The sequence below is a fragment of the Myotis davidii genome, unplaced genomic scaffold (genome assembly GCF_000327345.1).
Source record: "Myotis davidii unplaced genomic scaffold, ASM32734v1 scaffold486, whole genome shotgun sequence".
Lineage (NCBI taxonomy): Eukaryota > Metazoa > Chordata > Mammalia > Chiroptera > Vespertilionidae > Myotis > Myotis davidii.
Window position 1 is genome coordinate 527,554 of NW_006298678.1, and position 14,899 is coordinate 542,452.

At 40.6% G+C, this 14,899-nt stretch overlaps 1 pseudogene; it reads left to right on the forward strand.

Moving 5' to 3' along the window:
• The window catches only part of LOC102751661, an 18,219-nt pseudogene that overhangs the window by 402 nt on the left and 2,918 nt on the right, over positions 1–14,899 (forward strand).

Sequence of the window (14,899 nt, forward strand, 5' to 3'; positions counted from 1 at the left end):
ACACATATATATATGTGAGAGAAAATAACAGTTCCTAAAGCTCATAGTGAAGTATCCCTGAGCAAAGGGAGAAGACAAGAGAGCCAAGGTTAATATTAATATTTAGAACATGAGTAAAGGAGTGTGAAAAGGAGGGAACTAGGAGAGTATGGAATTATAAAATCTAGGAAAAATTATATTTTGTGAAGAGAGGGTGTATCCAATAAGGTTTAACTTCTCAGCAAGACCAATAGTGACCCTAGGAAGCCCCACTGCAGAGAAATGGTGGGTGGGGCTGGGAGTCAGATTGGGATGGGGGATGGGAGCAGTGACTGTGACAAGTCCTCTTAAGAACACTGACAGAATAGAGAACGTCAAGGGGGAAAAGGAGTCTAGAGAAGGTTACTCTTCCTTCCTAAGGAAAACAAATGTTTGAACATTCTTAAGTGTCATTGAGAAAGAATTAGGAGAGAAAAGAAGCTACAGATGGATGAAAAGGAGTAGCAAGGGCTAGATTTGGGGGGTGGGGGTTGGCTAATCAAGGACACCTGGCCAGTGGGTAGAGATCTAAGAGCCACTGCCAGACCTCTTCCATCCCATCCCCTGGTCTTGTCCAAGCCCTCACTTAGGCCTGAAACTAACCATAACCAGGCTGGGAGAGGCTCCCTGCCCTCCCAGGACTTCACATGGACTACTTTCCCATCATTGGAACACTAGTTGGAATATTAGTGGGAGCAGAGATGGAGACTATTAGGGATCTTAGAGGTAAGAGTTCCACAGCAACAAGTAGATGGCAGATCTAATGAAGCAGGGGAGGGGTCAAGAAAAGAGAGCATGATCAATTTTGATTCCTTAAGCTGAAGTGAAATTAAAATTCCACTGGAAATTGTCCTACCTCTCATTGTTATCTGCACGTCTCTTTGAGGTAAGGGGTAGTATGAAATCTTGGTTTAGATTTCAACTCTGTGCTCAATGGTTTTGTGATCTTGAACTAGGTACTTAGTCTATCTGAGCCTCTGTTTCTTCATTTGTAGAGTGTACATAATGGGATTGGTTGTATAGTCTTCATAAAGGGCATTAAGGTTGAGTTAGAATACACACATACACATGTCTATTTGTTGAGTACTGTATATGTACTCTGCAGGGCACAAATGGTAATCATTATTAATAGTAGTGGTAGAACACCTTAGCCTTTAATGATGAAATCAAATCTTCATCAATCAACTTATAATTATTATACAAATTACACAATTTACCTTGAAGCAGACACCTGGCGGTAAAGAGTTCTTTGGTATCTTTTAACTAAATGACCTGGAATTTGATCTACAGGATTATATTATTTATGTTGCAAGTCAAAGTCATGTAGGTCTTTGCCAATATGTATGTCATATCACTCATGCCAGGAAATATAAACCTCTAATGTTACTGATTGCGCAATTAACTTATTGGTTTTTAAAGGAAACATATTCCACATATTTATGAACCATTGGAGAAACATTGAAAACTGGTGAATATAATGAATGAGATCTTTTTACTTTCCCATAAGAATTTTCACCTGTTAAACTAGAAAATTCATCCAGAAATACTGTTAAAATGAGAATAACAAAAAGTTGTGTATTCCTTCTTTTCTTCATGAGCAGAGCTAAAGGAAGGAAGGTAAACAGAACTCATCTGATTCTGCCTTCACTGCTCACACTGTTCAAGTAGCAACATGCCCTATTAAACCCACAGTTGATGCACACAGGCGAATAATCTCACTTTAAATTTATATTTCTCTCTTCCCAACAGAATCTCTCACTTTTCCACTTTTCTCTCGATCTTCTTGCCATCTTCTACTTTACACTGAAGCTTCCTCTGAAGTACAGCCAAGTATTCACCTGAGTGGAGAAGGGCAGAATTTTTATACAAAAAGTAAAGAGAAAAAGGCAAATTCCTGCCCAGGCTCTTCAGAAAGCCTGTCTGTCTGGCCTTGGCTAGTATGGCTGCTGGTTGGAGCATTGTCTCATGCACCAAAAGGTTGCCAGGTAGCTCGATTCCCACCCAGGGCACATACCTAGGTTGTCAGTTCCATCCCCAGTTGGTAGTGCCTGCAACCAAATGATGTTTCTCTCCCCCCCCTCTCTCTCTTAAAAAACTCTCTCCCCCCCCTCTCTCTCTTCCCCTCTCTCTCTTCCTGTCTGTCCCTCCCTCCCCTCCTCCCTCTCTAAAATATAAAAACATATCCTCAGGTGTAGAATAACAACAATAATAAAAATAACCTGTCTGAATCCTTTTATTTCCAAGGGAACACAAAGCCTTCACTTGGCAGCATGTCTCCATAGCTGATAGGATGATTTGCAAAGCTACATAGAACCCATAGAATCTCCTCAAACTGAATCCCTACCTCACTCCATACAACAAAGTAAATGTCTAAAATAACAAAGATTGACAAGCCTAAAGAAAACCTATATGAGTGCTGGAAGAAAGCATAGACTAGTTTTTGGTCTTCTTTGAATAATCAGGGTTTATCTAGACACTAGGGGCCCGGTGCATGAAGATTTGTGCACTGGGGATGGGTCCCTGAGCCTGACCTGCTTCCTCTCCAATCTGGGAGCCCTCAGGGGAGCCCTCTCCAATCCTGGAGTTTCTGTCTGTCTTTGCAATCATGTGAGCAAATTGTCTGAGACCCCCAACCCAGTTTGGTTTGTTGCTCACAGAATAATAGAGGCTTTTTTTCTTTGCTTCATTGGTGGAGATTTCCTGGAATTTTCAAGATACCTTCCCTTTAATTTTTCCTAGACACTCTGATTTTACTTATGTCTCTCACCTTTGCTTTTCCTCCATCCCCCACCACAACAGTAACTTGCTCCAGGCTCACTTTGCTCTAGTGTCTAGGAGATTCGTCTGCCATCAGAACTATGATTCCCAGCATTCCTGGTGCTCCCCATGCTCTGGGCCTCTGCTTCCGTTCCTAGGACTGCCACCATAACTACTATTCCCAGAACTCCTGGTGCTCCCGTGCTCTAGGTTTTCCCTTCCTGCTCTGTCTCCATCCCACAGCCTCCCACTCTGCCACATCCCCCCAAGCCTCCAGCTCTCCTGCTTCTGCTCTCCGCCCAGTGTGTTGTGTATGCAAATTAGCCCACCATCTTTGTTGGGTTATTTTGCATATTCACTCCTGATTGGCTGGTGAGTGTAGCAAATGGACGGTCAATATATATGTTTCTCTTTTATTATATAGGATGGTGCAAGCCTTCAATGCTCTCCAAGAAAAGCAGATAAATTTGACTGCACAAATATTGTAAACTTAAGAAGTAGACAAACAGGGAATGCATTTGTGACCTTCCTATTTGATAAATAAAGACGAATGCTTAAAAGAAAACACCTTTTATAAATAAATTTTTAAATTACTAAAAACTGAATAGAAATGGATAGTAGTCAAAACCAGATAGTTTCCACAAAAAAATGCAAATAGTTCATACACTTGTGAAAATGTTCAATTTTTGATAATTAAAATATGAATTAAAACAATAGTGACTTGCCATTTGTTGCCTATTGGCAAAGATTTAAGCTTGATAGAACATGAAGTTCATGAGGTTTTAAAGAAATAGGTTGTTCATACACTATTAATGGGGTTGTTTTGCAGGGCAATTTGGCAATATTTATTAAAATGTAAAGTGCACATGCCCTTTGACCCAGCAATTATGCTGCTAAGAATTTATCCTAAGGGTGTGCTCGCTCAACTGTGTAAAATGTGCATGTGTACTAGCACGTGTGTAGCTGCATTGTTTGTGGTCCCTCAAACTGGATAAACCTTGTACCAATTTAAGGAACTTGTTAAATTAATTAGAGTACCACCACACAACAGACTGCTAAGCAGTTATGAAGAGAATGGGTGGGTCTCTGTGCTACTATGGAAAGGTGTCTGTTACGTGATGAGGCAAAGCGATCTGCAGAGCAATACATGGGCTATATCTTTACAGATACATCCATGTGTAGGAATGCCTATACATGCACAGGAAACTTCTAGGAAGATTTTAAGAAATGCCTAAATTGTAGAGTTCCTCTAGGTAGCAGATGAAACTGGAGAGATGGGGGTGTAGATAACATATTTTATTCTCTCACCTTATATATTTTTATTTTATTTGGAAAAATATTTTTTACCATTAATGTGCATTACCTTACAACTTAAACAAGCATAGTTTACTAAAAAGGAAAGAAAACAAAAGAGAAAGAAGGAATAGAGAGTGAAGACATAACAGGAATGAGCATGGGAGAGGTGGACAGGGAAGGGAGAGAAGAAACCATTTCTCATTCTTTTGAGCACATGATCGCTTTTACCTTTGAGAGAAGACAGATATTAGCACATTTTAAAACTTTTTACCAAATTCTCAAACACTATCTTGTTACTTCTTTTATAAATGAGAACAAGAAAGTACCATACTGCTGGACTTGCCTCTGCTTTTTCGGGGTCTTTGTAGACCAACTTGGGATAAAGTCCTCGGGCAGTCAGTGTGTGCCAAGTGGGCTCCAGGAAGCCAGACAGTACTTCCTCCCATAGGACATACATGTGAATTTTGCCCGATGTTTGTGTCTCTGTGCCTAGACCTCACACTCAGTGGTCCTCAAACATTTTAAACAGGGGGCCAGTTCACTGTCCCTCAGACCGTTGGAGGGCCAGACTATAGTTTTAAAAAAAACTAGTCGGCTGCTAAGCAACAGGCAGAGGTGGCAAAAACACCCGGCGGGCCGGATAAATGTTTTCGGCGGACCGAATGTGGCCCGCGGGCCATAGTTTGAGGACCCCTGCCTCACAGTGATAGGTGCCACAAAAGTACACAGATGGCAGAGAATGTGCCCTCATTCTGCAGATAGGAGACAGACATGTAGAGGTCAAGAGGCTTTCTTTCCAAAGGTCAGGGAACCCATCAGGGTTCTGAGGGGGAGCAGCTCTGGCCAGAGTCTGAGGCCTGTGAGCACAGTGTCTCTGTCACCAGTATATGCGAGTTTTGCCCAGATAAACTAGCTTTGCTCTTCCCCTTAAGGTTCCAGTAGCTGATCAGAAACTACATGAAATTTCTTGTCACTTATTTTTATAAATTGAAGTCATATTTGAGGTCTATTTTAAAAGATAATGGGTTATTACAGAGAATTTTTTTGATGAACGTTTTTAAAAATTGACTTTCAGAGGTCTTTTTCTTTAACTTTTCTATGAAAAGAGTAAAATTTTGGACCTACCAAAGGGCCAGCAGAAGGACAAAATCATCTCAGAAAAACAGAGGAAACCTCTGCCTTTACCCTGCTCCTCCCCTGCCTTTATTGCACACCCAGCCCCACACTGAACTCCCTTTGTCCCTGCTCTTCCCCTGCCTGTGCTGCTCCCAGCCCCACACTGAACTCCGCAAACACAACTGGAGCTTACAGAAGATTCTACTACTCCTCCACAGTTTAAACATTAACAAGCATGTAAAGCCACTGGGGGTAAGGGCCCAAAGCCTGTACTAAGAAGCAAGCCTAGGCTGGATTCAGTAATTGCTTCTTACGCAACGTCAAGGCCGCAGTCACAGCTTTCTGAAAATTACACACTTCCAGCAGTTCTGGCATGAGGGCCCAGCTCTGCCAGGGTTGCATAACCCTCCTCATAGCATGGCAATTAGTCATTAAGAAGTAGAACAAAGGGCCATTCTGACCACGGAGGCACTCTAATGTTGTCCGCATTTGCTCTCCAGAAAGAACACATTTCTTGCACATTTTCTTCTGTGAGAGTGTCAGCGGGGTTGGGAAGGAGAGTGGAGATATGTGTGTGTATGTCGAGGGGGAGGAGGGGCGGTGTGTCAAAGAGTTTGCTGCAGAGCACAGACCTGGTGAGGGTTTTCTGTTCCTGCTGCTGTGCTTGTCGTTGCCACTGTGTTCAATCTCCAGGAGTCACAGGTGTGCCCTCCTGACCACACTGGCCACAGCTCACCAACTGGGACCCGACCTCCCACTGGGCCTCCTTGGTTTTCAGTCCTATCTCAGCTTCTCCTTGTTAGCAAAACCACTATCCTCATGGGTCCCATTTTTCAACAGGCTAAATATTTATGAAACCAGGTTCCTAAATTATTGTTGCCCTGGTTACTTAATTAAATGAATTTATAGAACCTGGATTTTAGGGCTAGAATCTAGCTTTAGAAATAATCTAGTTTAGTCAACTGATGTTACAGATAAAGAAACTGAGGCCAGAGAAGGCAGGCGGTAAGCTTAGTTATAGACATTTGGGGGCCCTAACGAAAGCACTCAGATTTACCTTTATTCTTGGAGCGCATGGCTAACCTCGAATGCTTTCTTTGTCTCCTATATGAATTCAGTGTCTGTTTGAATCCTCCATTTAACCTGTTTGTACACCTGGAAAACTCCGCCTTATGTAGGTAAAGGGATAACCATGGCAACACTGCAGCCTGCAGGTAAGTTTGGAGGTAACAGCAGTACACTCGGGACAGAGCTGCCTGACAGCACAGGGTCCAGGTCTTCCGACAGCTCAAGCCCTGCAGAAATAGTGTGCACAAAGAACCTGAGTGAAGAGATGGCATCAAAGGGGCAGACTTTGGGTTTGGACTGAAATAATGGTGCCAAAGGCATGGTTTGCTATTTAGAATTATATTTGCCAAAGTCTACTGAGGAAAAAGTTTAATTTCTCACAATGTTGTCAAGAGAATTTAGCCTTTTCACTTGTGCTTTATAGATGAGGCCCATCAGGGTAGGAATGGCCCATGGGCCATCCTGTCTCACTCCTCTGCCCACGGCAGCCATCTCCACTGGATCATGGCTCTAGCTAATCACTGAGAGCTACTCCAAGTTGATGAGGGGAAAATAGTCTTTCACATAAAACACGTGGCCCCTGGGTCAGAGTGTGACAAGCCAAGATCAGGGAGCCCCAGGTATGCTAAAAGTCCAGAATTTAATCGGTCTCAACATGTCTTTAAGAACCGAATAGGGGAATGCAAGCAGATACTCAAGTGACAGAGAGTTTCAATGGATTAGCCAGCTTTGCCCCAAAGGTGCCAGTGAATGGATTAACATCAAGTTGCAGGAAAGTCTCTAGCAACAGGTCAAAAAATTCCTTTGCACCACATTTTCCTTCCTATCTCTGCTCAAATGTCACCTTTTCTCTGGCCACCCTATCTAAATGTGCAAAACATCCCCCCCTCTCTTCCTATATCTCTTGCCTGCTTTATTTTTCTCCTTGGCACTTATCATTACCATACCATACATGTAACTTATTTATCTTTGCTTAGTGTCTGTCTTCCCTACTTCAATGAAAGCTCCAGGAGAACAGAGATTTTTTTTCGGGTTTGTTTATCACTGTATCCCTAGAGCTAGAAAAGTGTCTAGCATATGGTACAGTTCTCAATATACGGTCACTCGTCAACATATGGATGGATGGATGGATGGAATGGATGGATGGATATAGCATGATTATCTGATGTGAAGATAGTATAAACCTAGAAGAGTTGGGGAAAATATTAGATGACAAAGTCAACAACCAAAATTATCTTGACAGGTGAGAATGATAGACTGAAGCTAGCAAATGGAATTTAACAGCCTGTGTAAATCAATCCCACACTTAGATTTCAGAAAAACAATTGCACAAGAACAAGATGGAAAAGATAATGTGGCTAAATAATAGCACGTGCAAAACTGACAAGGTTTCAGGTGACTGCCAGCTCAATCTGAGTCAAAAATAAAACCAACCTGTCAAAAAGTGTCATCTTTGGTATCACCACTAATTAAAATAATCATAATTTTCAGTATACAAGTCAGCCCCTATAATCCTTCTTTTCATACATACATGCAACACACACATGAACACACACAGCCTGACTAGTGAGAACGAAGATGAGAAACCACCTAAATGTCCATCAACAAGGAACTGGTTAAATAACAAAGGAAACCTATGCCATGGAATACAAAACAGTCTTTCAATAAAAATTCAACATTCTTAATGTCCTGATTCAGAGCAGTCTCTAAAGCAGGTACGTAAGTGGGGAAAAGAACGATTTAAGAAAACAAGAAATAAAGAAACAATGTTTTTTTTAGATTTAATTTAGAGCCTTGCTACTCAGGGTGATCTCTAACCCTGAGTGTGGGCTTCATCTGAGAGCTTGTTATAAATGTCACTATCTAAGTGTTCAGCCCAACTGATACAATCCCAGCCTCAGCTGCACATTCTCCTCCAAAAATACACAATAGGCAAAGTTAATCTCAAAATAACACAGCTATCTTTCCAAACCAACCATGACTGAAGCACAGCATGGTACCTCTTTCACCTGCCAGAGTTAGGAAAACAACGAAGGCACCAAGCAGTACTGAGGTCAGAGTGGGAGCCCACCCAGCATGGAGCAATCAGCTTGTGCTGCTCATCTCCTCTTCCTAGAATTAACAATATTTAGGTTGACTTTCTCCTCCTCAGTCACATGCCCAACCTCGGCAAAGATGTGTAGCTTTGTGACGTTTACCCATCATTATTTTCAGCAGCAGTTCTCAACCTGTGGGTCGTGAACAATGAAAATACATCCTGCATATCAGATATTTACATTATGATTCATAACAGTAGCAAAATTACAGTTATGAAGTAGCAACAAAAATAATTTTATGGTTGGGGGTCACCACAACATGAGGAACTGTATTAAAGGGTCACGGCATTAGGAAGGTTGAGAACCACTGTATGGAGCCAGAAGCAAAGCACATATCCCAGCATGTGCAACATGGAGTTCAGGTGGGATTTTAATCCTGTTTTTCAGTTCCTGGCAGAGGGATGAGGTCCACATTGTCCATAGGGCTGCTATGGGTCTGAGAGGTCCCATTAATTCAGCAGCATCCTACAGGACCTAGTCCAGTGATCAAAGTCCCCACTTTGGAAGACAGGTCTTTTCAAGAAAAAAATGTTAAAATCTTTCTGATTCACTTCAAATATAATCAAGACCTGTTAGATTTACCTATGAGAAGAGCAGGGCTAATTCTATAAAATATAATAAAGGAGCTGTCAAAGTATGAGTTTACAAAACTCTAGAAGGTACAGGCCACATGTTCAATCAGGAAGTGTGTGAAGCTGGGAGAGATGCACAACTTCGGTGGAAAACCCAGCCGAGGGTCTCCAACATGTCTTTGTCACTTACTGCATTTCTTTCATCACAAAAAAACACACAAAACAAACAAAAAAAACACCCATTTTCTATACAATTTTAATGTTTTGAGATTGGTATGTGGATATTTATTGTGTAGTCTATTCTTTTTTTCTGAAAATCTATACTTACCTCCAAGATTTATTCTTAAGTGGGGAAAGCAAGATATAGAGTAGTATGTCAGGATACTACCATTTTCATAAAGGTGGGGCATAAGCCCACAATACACACAGGTATGTGAGGGTGACTCCAGGCTATGGTGATAGGGAACACAAGTGGCAAGGAAACATTTTATCAAGTAATTTTGTTCTTTTATAACTTGGCACCATGTGTAAGCATCATCTAGTCAAAATTAAATTTAAATTATAAGTAAATGAAATACCTTTTTACCTTGATTACCATGCAATTCTATGCCTTATTTTACCAATATTCACTGCCAGGGCTACAGAAGTGGTCATACTGCTTTTCACTCTACAGTAGTCCAACCTTACTTACCTATAGAATGTTCAAGTCTAAATTCCATACTTTCAAAAAGTATATTAAAGTTAATTCCCTGTCTTTTCTTTTTCCTCAAAATCAAAAGCAAGTCAAGGAACTTCTGGTCTCTAGGATCAAATGCTCCATTTTATATGGAGTAATTATTACTTCAAAATCTCAGTATATCTCCAGGTCCTTCTTTGTCTGTAAACCATGTATTTCTGTGCATCAGCTCCTCAGCCACTTTCCTCTGTCCCAGTGAGAAGAGCCTGTACCAGCAAATGGCAGGTGAATTCAAGAGAATGTTCTAAGTACCAATTCAGATAATAAAAGTTGTTTATTCATCTCGTTAAAACTGCAGCAGTAGGTGGACTTCCAGTTTCTGTTCTGGCATGTAAAGAGTTTGGAAGTCATTACCCCTGTCCTCGCAAAAAGAAAAAGCTGAAACAACTGAAAATCAATAACTTTTCTTAGAGCCATCAGACAGCTGTTATCACAGGGAAAACTGCTGCCCCTGAAACTGGAGAGATAGACAGGCAGGTACAGAGGCTCACAGCTCACTGGAGAGAAGCCCAGGAGCATAAACACAACATTGAAGCTAGAACCAGTTTCTCTTCCCAGTGCATCATGACAGCTTTCAACAAAAACTTACAAGGCATATTAAAAAGATAAAACACAGTTCAAAGAAATAGAGCTGGTACCACACCAGACCCAGATGTGTTAGAGATGTTGAAATTATATGACTAGGAATTTAAAACAACTATCATTCATATGCTAAGGACTCATATGGAAAAAGTGGACAACATTCAAGAAAAGATGGGCAATGCAAGCAAAGAGATGGAAACTAAGAAAAATTCAAAATTCAAAAGGAAATAGTAGAATTAAAAGACACTGTAACTTCAATGAAAAATGCCTTTGAAGAGCTCATCAGTAAACAAAACACAGCCCAGGAAAAAAATCAGTGAGCTTGAAGAAATGTTGATAGAAATTTCTAAAACTGAAATGCAGAGAGAAACATAATGAAAATGATAGAACAGAATATGCCAGAACTGTGGTACCATTACAAAAGATGTAATTTACACAAATGGAAATACCCGAAGGAGGAGATAGAGGGAGAGAGGGAGAGGGAAAAAGAGAGAGTGAGGGAGGGAAGGCAGAAGGGAGGGAGGAGGATATGGAGGGAGGGAGAGGAGAAGATGGAGGAGGGGGAGGAAGAGGAGGAGGAGGAAGAGGAGGAGAAAGGGAAGAGAGAGGAAGAAAAGAAATATTTGAAACTAATAACAATTTCTAAAGACCTGGAGTAGCTGTATTCATTTCATAGAAAGCAGATTTCAGAGAAGGGGAATTACAGAATAATTAAGGGTCAATTCTACAAGAACATATAACAACCACTAGTGTCTCTGTGCCCAAAAATAGTGTCAAAATACATGAGGCAAACATATAAGTGTAAAAAGAAATAGACAAACCACTCTCAGAGTGGGAGGCTTCCATACACCTGTCCCAGTAAGTGACCAATGCAGCAGGCAGAGAACACAGTACAACTGAACTGCACCATCAGTGATGGAAGATTTAATGAAGACCTGTAGACTACTTCATCTAACAACTGCAGAATACATACCAGGTGTACCGGTTAATAATGTGGATTTTGTAAACAAAGAAAACATGATAATTTCAAGAGAAATATCAAAAGTGCTTTATTCAAAGTAATGTCCATTGCTAGCTACACATTTCCCCCATCTTTCAGGTAATTTGTGGATACCGTCCCAATAGAACTTTTCTTGTTTTGAGGCAAACCATTCAGAGACCCAATTTTCCACTTTTTCGTACATTTTGAAGTGCTGCTCAGAAAGTGTGTGTGCCATCGATCAGAACAAGTGGTAATCTGAAGGAGCAAGGTCTGGTGAATACGGCGGGTGGGGTAGCCTTGCAATCGATGTTCATGGTTGACCTGGATCAACCCATGATTTTGTGCATTTGGAATTCTTCAAATAAATCCACTTTTCATCGCCAGTCACAATTCGATGCAAAAAAGACTTTTATCTCGTGCTATTGAAGCAACATTTTACTGATGACTTTTTCGGTTTTCCATTTGTTTTTCGTTCAGTTGATGTGGCAACTACTTTCCTTCCTTTAAAATCTTACCCATTGCTTGTAAACGATCAGAAATTGTTTGCTGAGCAACATTTATTCTTTCTGCAAGCTGTTTTTGAGTTTGACATGAATCTTCATCTAATAATGCTTGTAATTGTTGGTCTTCAAACTTTTTCAGTTGACCTGGACGTTCTTTGTCTTTCACATCGAAATCATCACTTTTGAAGCATTTAAACAAGTATCTTGAGCTGGAGCATGTTCACCATAAGCTTCGCAAAGTATACGATAACTTTCAGCAGCACTTTTCTTCAAAATAAAGTAATGATTAAAACTTCCTGCAAATGCACTTTTTTATCACGAAATTCGACATTTTTAAGTATAAAAATATCTATGATGTTAACACCTTCGGAAAATTTGACATATGAAGTTTTGAAGCTTGCTGTCAATACAACAAAATAGCATACATATCAACTCGCATATATATCAACATATGTGTAACTCTATCTATTGAAAAATATTCGCATTATTAACTTCAAGCTCACATGGACCATATACAAAGATAGATCACATTATGAGCTATAAAGTACACTGCAATGAATTAAAAGAATAGAAATCACACAAATATGCAATCAGACCACAATGGAATTAAACTGAAGATCAGTAACGTAAAGACAGCTGGAGGCCTAGGATCATGTTATCATTTAATACATATAGAAAAAGCATTTGATGAAATCCAATACTCATTCATGACTAAAAATCTCAGCAAACTAGAAATAGAGGGAAGTTTTCCCACCTTGATAAAGAACATCTACAAAAACCTACTGCTAAACTTAATACTTAATGGTGAGAAACTTTGTATTTTCCTACTAAAAATCAGAAATAAGGCCAAGATGTCCTCTCTCATGACTCCTTTTGAATACTGTGCTGCTCTAGCTGTATAATAAAACAAGAAAAGGAAATTAAAAGCATACTGATTGAGAAAGAAACCTATTTTTAAGATGACATAATTGTCTATATAGAAAATCCCAAATAATTCACAAAAAACTTCTGCAACTAATAAACAATTTACAAGCTTATAGGATATAAGGTTAATACACAAAATGTCAACTGTTTTCTTTTAAAACAATGACAAACAATTGTAATTTTATATTAAAACACCATTTATATTAACACAAAAAATAATGAAATAGTTATAAACCAACAAATGTGTCCAAACTTTATATGAGAAAAACTATAAAACTCTGATAAAGAAATCAAAGAAAATCTAAATGGAGAGAAATTCTATGTGCAGTGATAGGAATACTCAGTATTGTTAAAATGTCAGTTCTTCCCAACTGGATCTATATATTCAATGCAATCTCAATCAATATCAGAGCAACTTACTTAGGGATATCAACAAATTGATTCTAAAGTTTATTTGGAAAGGCAGAAGACCCAAAAAAACCAATGCAATATTAAAAGAAAAGAACAAAGTAAGAGGACTGACAGTATTCAACTTGAAGACTTCCTATGAAGCTACGTGCAGTAGTAATCAAGACAGTATAGTATTGATGAAAGAATAGACAATTAGAACAATGGAACATAATAGAAAGCCCAGAAATAGACCCACACAAATGTAGTCAAGTTTGACAAAGAAGCAAAGGCAATTAAATGGAGAAAGCAGAGTATTTTTAATAAACGGTGAAGAGTGAAATCGGCATCATGGCAGAATAAGAAGACCACTTTACTTCCACCCTTAAAGTTACAAATCAGATAACTACAGTTCAACAAGGATGCCTTGCTCAACACACAAACATATCTGAGAGATCCATGCATAGAGACATCTGAAGGTAAGCATATCAAAATAAGAGAGGAGGCAGGATGGGGATAAACAGAGATGAAGTCTGCAGATTCAGGCCAGTGCCTACTGCTGGCCAAGCTGACATGGTAGCAATGTAGGAGTTAGGCTGCAGTCCTTACACAGCAACTGAGGGTAGGTGGCACAGACCAAACATTCTGGCCTAAGTAGCCACTGCAGGTATAGCTGGTGACAGGCAGACACACAGCACAGTGGTGTGGCTGCTGTGGACTAGCAGCAGCCAATGTTCGCAAGAAAGCAAAGCCACAGACTCAAGAAGTGACCTCGCCCACAACCCACCCCCACTTTACCCAATACTCAGGGTAGAACCCAGTAGAGGCAGCAGAGGTGTTGGGATATCACAGAACAGCAGGCAGTCTCTGGTTACAAAGAAGCAGCTCTGAAAACGTACAAACCTGAAGCCCCATCACACGCCACATCCCATCACAGGAATAGGACCCGAGACAGAGGAAACACAGACGCAGAGAGGATGCCCACCACCTTGGGGAATACAGGGCATATTCCATGACCAAGGCAACACTGCCCACTGAGATCCCAGAGGTACCAGTAAAGTAAACAGAAAGTTGCCCTATAGCACCATCTACTGGAAAGTAAAAGGAAGGCCTCTACTTATTAACCTGCAGAATTAAGAACAAAACAGTATCAGTGACTCTTTTGGGAATGTCACCTAAGAATCCTGAGACACCAATCAGAAAAAATATATGCAACTCTATGTTCATAACAGCATTATTTACAATAGCCAAGATCTGGAAACAGCCCAAGTGTCCATCAGTGGACGAATGGATAAAATAACTGTGGTACATTTACACAATGGAATACTATACAGTTGCAAAAAAAGAAGGATCTGTTACCCTTTGATAGAGCATGGTTGGACCTGGAGATTATTATGTTAAGTGAAATAAGCCAATCTGAGAAAGACAAATATCACATGCTTTCACTTATTTGTAAAATCTAATGAACAAGATGAATTGACCAATAAAATAAGACTGGAAGCATGGAGGCATGAAACAGACTGACATACCTTGATGTGGGGTTGGAGAGATGAGAATAGATAAACCAAAGAACTTATATACTTACTAGGGGCCCGGTGCACGAAATTCGTGCACTGGGTGTGTGGGGGGGGGAGTGTTCCTCAGCCCAGCCTGCCCCCTCCCACATACTGGGAGCCCTCAGGTGTTGACCCCCATCACCCTCCAATCGCAGGATCGACCCCTTGCCCAGGCCTGACGCCTCTGACAGAGGCGTCAGGCCTGGGCAGGGGACCCTCATTTCCCCCCATCACTGGTTCTGCCCCCAGCCCAGGCCTGATGCCTCTGGCCCAGGCATCAGGACTGGGCAGGGAACCCCCCGACCC